Source organism: Etheostoma spectabile, chromosome 3 (assembly GCF_008692095.1).
Source record: "Etheostoma spectabile isolate EspeVRDwgs_2016 chromosome 3, UIUC_Espe_1.0, whole genome shotgun sequence".
NCBI classification, from domain to species: Eukaryota; Metazoa; Chordata; class Actinopteri; order Perciformes; family Percidae; genus Etheostoma; species Etheostoma spectabile.
Genome location: NC_045735.1, coordinates 25,767,093 through 25,776,766, shown reverse-complemented (window position 1 = coordinate 25,776,766; position 9,674 = coordinate 25,767,093). Strand labels below are relative to the sequence as shown.

The 9,674-nt window shown below is 38.8% G+C and overlaps 1 protein-coding gene across 1 annotated transcript in view; it reads left to right on the top strand.

Annotated features, from left to right (window-relative positions):
* Positions 1-2,927: 2,927 nt before the first annotated feature.
* The window catches only part of grik4 (glutamate receptor, ionotropic, kainate 4), a gene marked incomplete in the record, with an annotated part of 296,905 nt that continues 290,158 nt past the window's right edge, over positions 2,928-9,674 (top strand). The window contains 1 exon segment of the mRNA XM_032508827.1: positions 2,928-3,784.

Below are 9,674 nucleotides of genomic sequence, written 5' to 3'. Positions count from 1 at the left end.
AAAACAATATACCACTAAAAGGCAATGATAAAAGCATTCCTGCTCGTCTTTTGTTTTCATTGAAGTCTGAGAAAATTCATCCCAAAGATGACAGGCTGCCTCACATGGGGTTCAAAGGTCTCAAATGTAGCCGGAGCAGCCCGAGCCATACATGAAATGATCCGTAATCAGTACAATAATAAAATCAGTTCTGACAGCACGGGGATGATCTGAGTGGGGGTAGACTGGTGTGTGTTAAAAAGCAGCCAGTGGCCAGTAATGTGCTAATGACAGACAGAATGTGAAATTCGACAATGTCAGTTAAACAGTCATTTAGTATATGTATCGTTATTTGCATTTATATTACTATATGTTATTATGTTTGTAGAATGCAAAAAAACATCATTATCAATTCATTCTTAGTGTTTTAATGCACATCTCTGTTATTATTTAGATTGATATCTTCTGATTATTATGGCATTGCATAGGAAATAACCATTTGCTATGTAAAACATCCTATAGTCTGGTTTAACGGATGTACATTGCTGCGATAAAGCCTGACATCCATCGCGTAGCAGACACTCCGGATGTCCCTCCCCTCCCTATCGGGCCCAGGACAGTTGTGAGTGGTTTAAAGAAATCCAAACAAGCCTACCCCTGAATAAATAGGTGGTGCAGCCAGACTACACATTTCATATCCGGGATTGTTAAGGTGCCGCCGGATGTCCCTCACTTTCTTTGTGTTGTAATTTTTTTTAACGCCGGTCGATTTATGAGAACTATAGTCAACCTTTTCTTAGATCTCTGCAGTTCCAAGGTCAATGGAACGCACTATAAGTAGTTTTTCTTTTTGCTGAAGGGAGGAAGTTAAATGTTTTGGGAAGGCACGATGGCCTTTTCACTGTTTTGTATTGCAGATTTATGTTGTATTTACTTTTCTTCTTGGAAGATTTCTTGTTATTTGTCATTAACATCAAAATGTTGGCTTTTGTGTGCCCCACGGGTGATAAAGGTGTGTTTGACCCTGTGTGGAGGACATCCTCCGTTCGCATTGGGCTCCTGCATCACCCTGTCAGGGTTGTATTCGCTGTAATGACCGCCTTGCTCTACAGTATCCCGACCCTTACATAACACACCTGAATCTCCGATTAAACTGTCTGTGGTCGAGTTGCGTTGTGGGTAATTTGGGCGCTAGCTTTTCACAAGGAAAAGCGTGGAATAAAAAGGAAGAAATCTCTGTTTTTTGCTGCATCTTGACTTCTTTTGAAGCACTAAGTGACTCTTCCTCCTTGTTATTAAATGGCAGCATGTCTTCATCAGATCAACCTGTTGTGTTTTATGTCATCAGGGACAAACTCCTAATATGCAATACAATAACAGTGATTTAGCCAATCCGTTTAGATAACAGCAAATAGCCAAATACAATTTCGGCATAGCTTTTTGTGTGTCGCAGGGGGCTTGTGAAAAATGAATATCACTCTTGGCCTGCACTTCTACACAATATCCCAATATGTTTCCATTCTGGCTGAATTCAGTGGAATTTCGATAACACTGATTCCCCCTTGAAGCATAATGATTACATTTTTTATCAATACTATGTCATAAATTACTTGACACATAGCTGACTGTTTGGAATGCAAATTGCATTAATGATAATGCACTACGGGATATGGACAATCTGCTTTGTGTTGTGCATATTGCAGTGCAATTCATTCAGTCGCTGTTATTCCTGAGGCTATATCTAAACACGCCTCTGGATACCTCGCTGCTGCAGGTGATTTCTAAGGAATAAAACCCTTGTGTAGTTAGGATCCAAGAGCAATACAACAAAAAAACATCCCCAGTCTGCCATCATGGGAAAATAATCCCTCAACTTATTTTCCTCCCATCCTGCTTGTTCGTGATATGGTTCTTCGATTCTCTGATTCTCTGATTCTCCGAGCAATCATCTTTTGAGCAATACGTGGATGGGGTTGCACTTCGGTATCTCTGTGGAGCCTCTTACCCACCAATCACACACATATGGTGTGACTGGTGGGTGAGCACTGAGTGGGGTGGTCTGGGCTGGGGGGGGAAATTATCCTCAGATGTCCAGTTACATCAACCTTCACCTCATACTACACTTTTTGGTGTTTAACAAGACATTTAAGTCCAGTGTTACATGTGATTCATCTGCGTGCACACAATTCTGCTGCACAATTCCCCCCCCCAGTCCAACACCCGTGCTGGTGGCCACTCTGAAGTCTTGATTAGTGCAAGAACACAACCAACTTAACCACCGACCATTCAAAGGGCAAGATGGAGCAGCAGTAGCCTATGATCCTTTTGTTGACCCACTGAATTGAATGAGAGATCTTGACAGCTGTAGAAGGGCCAGCCAAGGCTGTGGGCTTTGTTGATTGGTGGCGATGTCAGAAACGGTTCTCTAGGGGTTGTGTTGTACTTTTCACCTGCTCAGGAGGGAGAACACCTTGTTGCTGCCCTTTCTGTGTCCTCCAAATGTTGCTACTGCATTCCCAGAGGACTGGGTTAAAGACACAAAACAAAACATGTTTCCCTGACCTGGGGCAGGGTGTAGTAAACAGGTAGGAATACATTAAAGCCTGTTTATAGCAAGTTGCATCAAAGTGATGTGCTTTATATTATTCTAAGAAATAATTGCTCTTTGCACATTTATTTTGGTAATTGAATTGCCTCGTGATAAAGGCTATAATCTCACTAGCCTACTCCACTGCTGAGCCTTCCAGTATACAGCCATATTTAAAAAAAAAAAAAAAAAACAGACTTCTTCTCCTTAATATGTCCCTTTTCGTCAGATGTGCTTTCCCATTGCTGGCTACTTTCACATGTTGAAGAAACGCAGCTCTGACAAGCTCCGGAGTTTTGGACGCTTTTCTAAATGCATCATGAGTCCGGAGCGTCTTCCTTTTCAAGTCTGGTCAGCCGCGGTGTGAGGAAGGCTCCACAAATAAAATCCCCTCTGACTGTGAGTGTGTGCGCGCAAGAAAAAAAAAAGGGACGAGACTTCGCCTGCACCTCAATCCGCTCTGCATCTTTCCACTGGACCGCAGTGGATACAGCCGACTGTACAGGACTAAATCTACAACCCAAGGTGTAAAAAAAAAAAAAAAAAAAGGTGTTTCTTTGGTTTCTTTTTATACAAGAGGGTATTTCACGCGTCCGTAATTTGTTTGAAGGAGAACAGGACAAAGCGAAATCTCTGGCTGGTTTTTTTCTTCTTCCTTTGCGCTCTTCCCTCATCACGTTAGTGGGATGCAGGATACGCAGCATCACCGGCATCGTTGGAATGAGCCTAATGTTCTCCCAGTTCAGTAAGCCTAGCAGACATCAAGGCAACGTAAGTGGTGAAGACCAAACGGGAAAAATAAAAACTCTCCGGTGCTGTGAAAAATGACTGATTTTCTCCAGAGGATAAAGTGAGGATGGGTTTTTTTTTCCAACTATTTGGGATGTGGATGTTTTTTTATTCACCGGGCGCGCTAATGCCCCATAAGGCAGGACATGATTTGGTCTTCTAAAGACAAAATAGAACTGGACTGCTGCCGATGTTATCGGTTACTCTGCACATCTGCCTAGTGAGTGTCGGTGTGTGGAGGGAGCCGCGGAACAACATCCAGAGAACTATACGGGGGGGTGTGGGGGGATGGATTGAGTTACATTGCAATTACGCTTTACTTGCAAAACGACATATTTCTGCGGGCAGCGGACACTCACACCAAGCCCAAGTCAAACTAACAGAGAATCTATTTCAAAACTGGACAAGAGGGAGCACACAGATAAGCAGGTAAGACAAGTTTTAAAGTCAAAATACGCAATGCATTTAAGAGCACATTATGGAAAACTGTACGTTTAAATGCTGTGATGCCAATTTCATAAAGGCTGCGCCAATGACTGACTGAACCTCCTTATAGTGATATTAGGTTAATATGCTTCATAGTGCAGCAGAAGTTGAGACATTGATTATCCATCATATGCTCGTTAATGAATGTTTTAACATTTTGGCTCCAAAACACCCGCTCAGCCGGATTTTTTTTTGGGGTTGTGTGTGCCAGTAGCGTTGGTAAAGTCCCGCTGTAGCCTAATTGTTGCATGCTGGTCCTCGTGAAGCAGATATTGGAGACCACGTCATTAATTGGTAGGGGGTTAGAGGCCGAGGACGTAGTCGTGACAGATGATAGGGCGGAAGGGTTTCATTTAAGTGGAGTGATACAGATCAAGCGTAAATTCATTAAGGGGATGATCGATTGCCGGTGTGGTAAAATGTTGATTTAACTCTCCGTAGAGACTTTGGACTAGAGAGTTTGGACTTTTACTTTTTTACCATCTTGACTTTTACTTTTTATTTAAAAGTAAAGTATACTGTGTATATAAGTATGTATATATAGCAAAAGAAAACAAACTGAACGGTGATGTTGTAATGAAATGTAACGAGAGAGAATGGTTGATAGGCTCATTTTTGGCACCACCTTGTGGTTTAATGTAGTGTCAGCTGTTGGCTCCACTCGTGGCATCCACAGGTTTTTCGCTGTGGATGCCAAAACTAACAAACCCCCTTTTTGTTTATCGTCTCAAAGAATTGATAGTGTGAAGTGATGGTGGGGTAAATAGAAATGTGGGTATGCTTTGGACCCCCATGCAATAAATGGTTATAACCTTTATTCATCATTCTCTATTTCAGAGCTGTTCATACTGTTCATATTGTAACATAATGCTATTTATTCCAGCATCCTTCGCACTAAACTCCATGATTAAAATAATAACTATCACAATTATAATTTACTCCTGCACACTTTGCACTCTTTATTTCACTATTGCCTCAACCTGTCTATATTGTTTCTGTTTATAGTGTGTATATATTGTTTGTTTTGTTGCTTGTCTTGTATGAGTAAGCAAGTGTGAGTGAGCAATGATGATCCAAAGCAAAATTCCTCATATGTGTCCTCATACGCGGCAAATAAAGCTGATTGTGAACTTAAAAACAGCGGATGCATTTTCACCAAATGCTTCGGTCTGTTAAAGACTGCATATAGTAGGCTACACTATACTTGACGGTTTGATTATTTCATTGATTACCTACAATAAATTAAAACCAAATAACACTCAAATATATGTTCTGCTTTCCAAATAGAAATGTGTGATGTTTTTATGTGGCTTTGGCTTCCTCTACACTCCTGGTTAAAGGCTGTTCTCACTATTTGATAATAATTTGTCTTTTCTTGTGTATTTTTTTTTTTAATCTGTACTTTGCTTATTCTCCATTTTTCAGCAAAATAGTTGAACTTTATTGGCGACGGCATGGTAACCACCTGTTTTGGACACTGGTGCCAGCTGATGCTAGCATTTCTGCAAGCTCGTGTACTTTGTGTTGATCCTAAAATGAATAAATGCTGCATCCATAAACACAAACTGCTTTGCTGGCTTTCCCATATTTGCTCTACAGAATCAATATCATGTTAATAAGTTTATCTGCATCTTGACCATCCAGACCACACAGTAGGCTATTTGATGCCAAAGGCCCCACCGGAGTACTTAAAGTCTGACAGCTCATTAACTGGGAATGGTGGTAATCTTGAATTGGCTATATGGCTATATGTCCTGCAAATCTAGTTCTAGCTCGTTCTAGTTTGTCATAGCAGAGAGTAAGCCTTGAAAGCCAGCAGCATGTGAAGATTAGTCATTAGGAAAATCAAATTAAGAATAATTCCATGTTGTTGAAATCTCATTTATACAAATTGAAGATTTGTGCTGCCAGATGGTTAAATAAACGATTAAAGATGACAACTATAAATACAACTCCATGACTCCTCTGTATATAAAACCGGTGTCTAGTGTACATATTATTATTACTCTTATTATTATTTTTCTATTCCTATTAAAGTATATTCTTTTCTATTTTTATTTAATCAGTTTGTCTTGGGTTTGCATTTGAGCTGCTGTTCCCCATGGGATCAAAAGTATCTTATCTTTTGACAATGGACCAAACTCAATAAATGGATAAAGTCTGGAAAAAGCTGTTAAACTGACCTGGAGTTAAGATAATTTTGTCAACCCGCTATTTCCTATATGAACTTTTGCCCTCAACGTATGTGAGTCCACTTTATCTTTCATGTAGTAGGCTAGCTAACATGGAGTAATCACACATTCTGAAATGTATCAAGAGCACTTCAGTCATCATATCATTGAATTAATAATAATAATAATAATTTATAATTTTTTCTTTATTGATCCCCAGTGAGGAAATTACAATGTGCACTCTGTTTGTAATGAGACTGATAATGAATAGAAAATGTAGAATCACTAAGGCTTGTGATATAAGTGAATTGATGCAGGTCAGGTTCATAATGAGGACTTTAGCAAGAGTGAGCCTACTGTTTTCTTTAAGGTCCAGCCCATATTTCCTTTTTTTCCCAAGGTTTATTGAACACACCACCATAGATTAGAAGTAGGGTTCTCACCTCACTCGTGCATCTTTAGGAGGAAAAACGACATCGTCTGCTGAAACGACCAAAGTGTGCTCAAGGTATGCTAGCTAGTTTTCTGCTTCTGTTGAAGAATAATTAAACAAATGGCAAATGTCCGCTTCATTTTGAGATAGCCTACATTTCGTGTCTGTAACGTTACCTGCTAGACTCAAAGTTCTGCTTGTTACAAGTTGGTTAGGATCATAAACTACACAACAGACATTCTAACCTTAGGCTAGCTAGCCTAAGGTTAGAATGTCGTTAATGCATCGCACTAATGCATTTTGTGCATTGATGAGTAACTTACATTTGCTATATTTCAGTCAGTAAATTAAGCATTTTTCTCAAAGGTCAGTAACCAACAGCACAAAGACATTGTAAACCTTTTCTATCCAGCTGCAACAAGAGATATTGGGCTAAATTTATAATGTTGGGCTAATGCTAGTTAGCTTTATTACTTATCAGGGTTTACCGTGGACCTTGCATTGTCTTCACTTTCGGGACCTTCTCGTATCCCTCGGGTTCCTACTCCGTCTGTGGTAGCGTTTATATCAGGAATAATTTTCTGAATTGAGTCAGGAATACATGTTTATCACAGGAAAATAAGGTAAGGCCATTGACTTTCAGGTAGAAAAAATGTAACTTTTTCTTCTTGTAAAACTTTGAAAAGGGTCAGTTTGACACGAATACAATACAAGGGTTAAACAAGTGTTGACGAGCCATTTGCTAATTGTGACTAGCTAGATAACGAGGCTAGCTACATTTAATTAGCTCCCAATCAGTAACCTGAACTGTTCATGAATTCTCAATGGACTGGAATAGTCAATAGCCATTCAGTGTTGGTTTCCCATCCATCAAGACAAACCCCTCATGGTTTCATTGGCTAGCTAGATTACTGTAGCCTATGATTTAAGTGTTGTTTCATATTTATTCTTATTATGTACCCAAGATCGTTCTCGTTGTCAGTGTTTTGGTTGTTTAAAAAAAAAAAAAAAGAACGCCATAGGTTTAATACAAATCTTAAGTAGCCCACAGAGGCAAAAAAAGAAAATAATAAAACCAAAGTCTGGTTTACTACCTTATCATCTGCAAGTGCCTTCATCGTTTCAAATTATAATTGTAAAAAGAAATGTTGTTAGCTGTCTAAGGTTAGAAACACAATGAATAAACTAACTTGTAATGACTTATAATGAATAAATGGATTTATTATTATTATTATTATTATTAATATTATTATTGTAGTAGTAGTAGTAGTAGTAGTTAAGTCGAAGCAGCAGAGATCGGCCAGCTTTTCTGAAGGATATCATTTATTTTCTTGGTCAATCTGATGTAAAAATGCAATAAACTATGACTTTCTGCAGACAGTGCCTTCAATTTTCTTTTAAATGCATTAAAATAATGTTACTTTTAACAAATCACCCACCCGAAAAAGATGTTAGAAAATGTTTAATTTGCTTTGAATAGAGTACAGTAGAAGAGTGGAAGGAACAGCAGCTCCCGATGTTTGACGCAACCTGCTTCAGCATCAGGACAGCACACACAGGGCTAGGCCAAATCCCAGACCAGCAGCAGATCTGTTCTCAAACCAGATGGGGGCTCAGTTACCAGAGAAGTGGCCTACAGGTAAATTCTCTGTCACAGATGTTCAGGCTATTCCTATTTTGGATTTTTATGCCAAATACCAGATTTCTATTTTTAGCAGCACTATTAAGACTTTATTGCTCTGTTTTTGTTCTCCATTTGGTGAAGGTACACATTTTAGTAGATTACCCAATGCCATTTGGTGCAACATTTATGTTTTTGTGTCCTGCAACCTGTTTGTGAATTTCATGGCTTTATTTCTGAAGGTGGAGTGCTGTTGCTCACTTTACTTACTGGCTGCTTTTTGTTTGTTTGTGCGCTCCAGAGTTTACTCATTTCCAATGATGTGTGTTGAAACCGCCTTACTGTTAACAGAGCAGAATGGGGCATTGTAGGCAGCTGGCGTACAGTACCTTAAGCATTGGTTGCCAATTAGGTTCAACCAAGGGCCAGTTTTTTAGCACATTGGCCAATGTTGGTTTATTGTTGCAGTGGAGACTCAGATAGGTTTTATGTTGTTAATTCCTTTGTTTGAAAATAAGTATTTTAATTCACTTGGTACTTGCCCACATATTTTCCGTCTTGGGTGTACAGTCACTGTAGTATGCATAGATTTACAGCTTGCTCAAGGGCCAGATTTGCTGAGGTCTAGACTACAATCAACAAATTGGAAGAGGATCAGGCTTTATTTCCTGTAAACCTTTAGTATTTTATATTTCCCTAATGTTTTCAGTCAAAAATGCTTCCATTTAAGATATTAATTATGATTTAAGATAGTACACAACATTTTATAATGACGAATACTTATAATTAAGGTAATTAAAGCGCCCATATTATGCTCATTTTCAGGTTCATAATTGTATTTTTAGGTTGTTCCAGAATAGGTTTACATGTTTTCATTTTAAACACCATATTTTTGTTGTAATGCACATTGCTGCAGAAGTAAAAGTGAAAACCTCATTTGCATAGTCAGAGCCTGCTATTTATCGTCATCCACAAATCTAACCCCCAGTTCTGTAAGAAATTACTGTGATTGGATGAAAGAAAGGTCAGAAAGATGAAGCGGTAATTACATCTGACGAGCAATTTAACTCTCGTTACAGCTTAATTTGGGGTATATGTTGTCTCATGGTATCCTCCAGCATCACACTCTGGTCAGTCAGAGTCACCATGTTCCATTTTGAATCCAGTAGATTTCCCTCCTTAGCCGGCACTTTGAATTGTCTGCTTTAGTAGGAAATACGGCTTGTGTTTTTTCTTCGGTCGGAGAAACATCCATTAAATATATCTCAATTGTACAAGGTTATTATTATAAGTAATTTCAATCAAATGCACTGAACTAATTATGGCAGTTTGGCAAAGTCACTTTAACACTTAGCAAGTAGATGCTTTATCAAGCACAATCATTAATAACACATGTTAAACAAAATTAGGCAACAGTATGTATGTGCCTTTTATGTAGTAAAAATCAGGGTTTCCCCAAGTGTATTGCAAGCCTGGTGGCCCCCTGGGCCTAAGTTGCCCTTCCTATTATTTTAGTGCTCATATTATGCTAATTTTTAGGTTCATAATTGTATTTAGAAGTTGTATCAGAGGTTTACATGGTTTAATTTTCAAAAAACACCATATTTT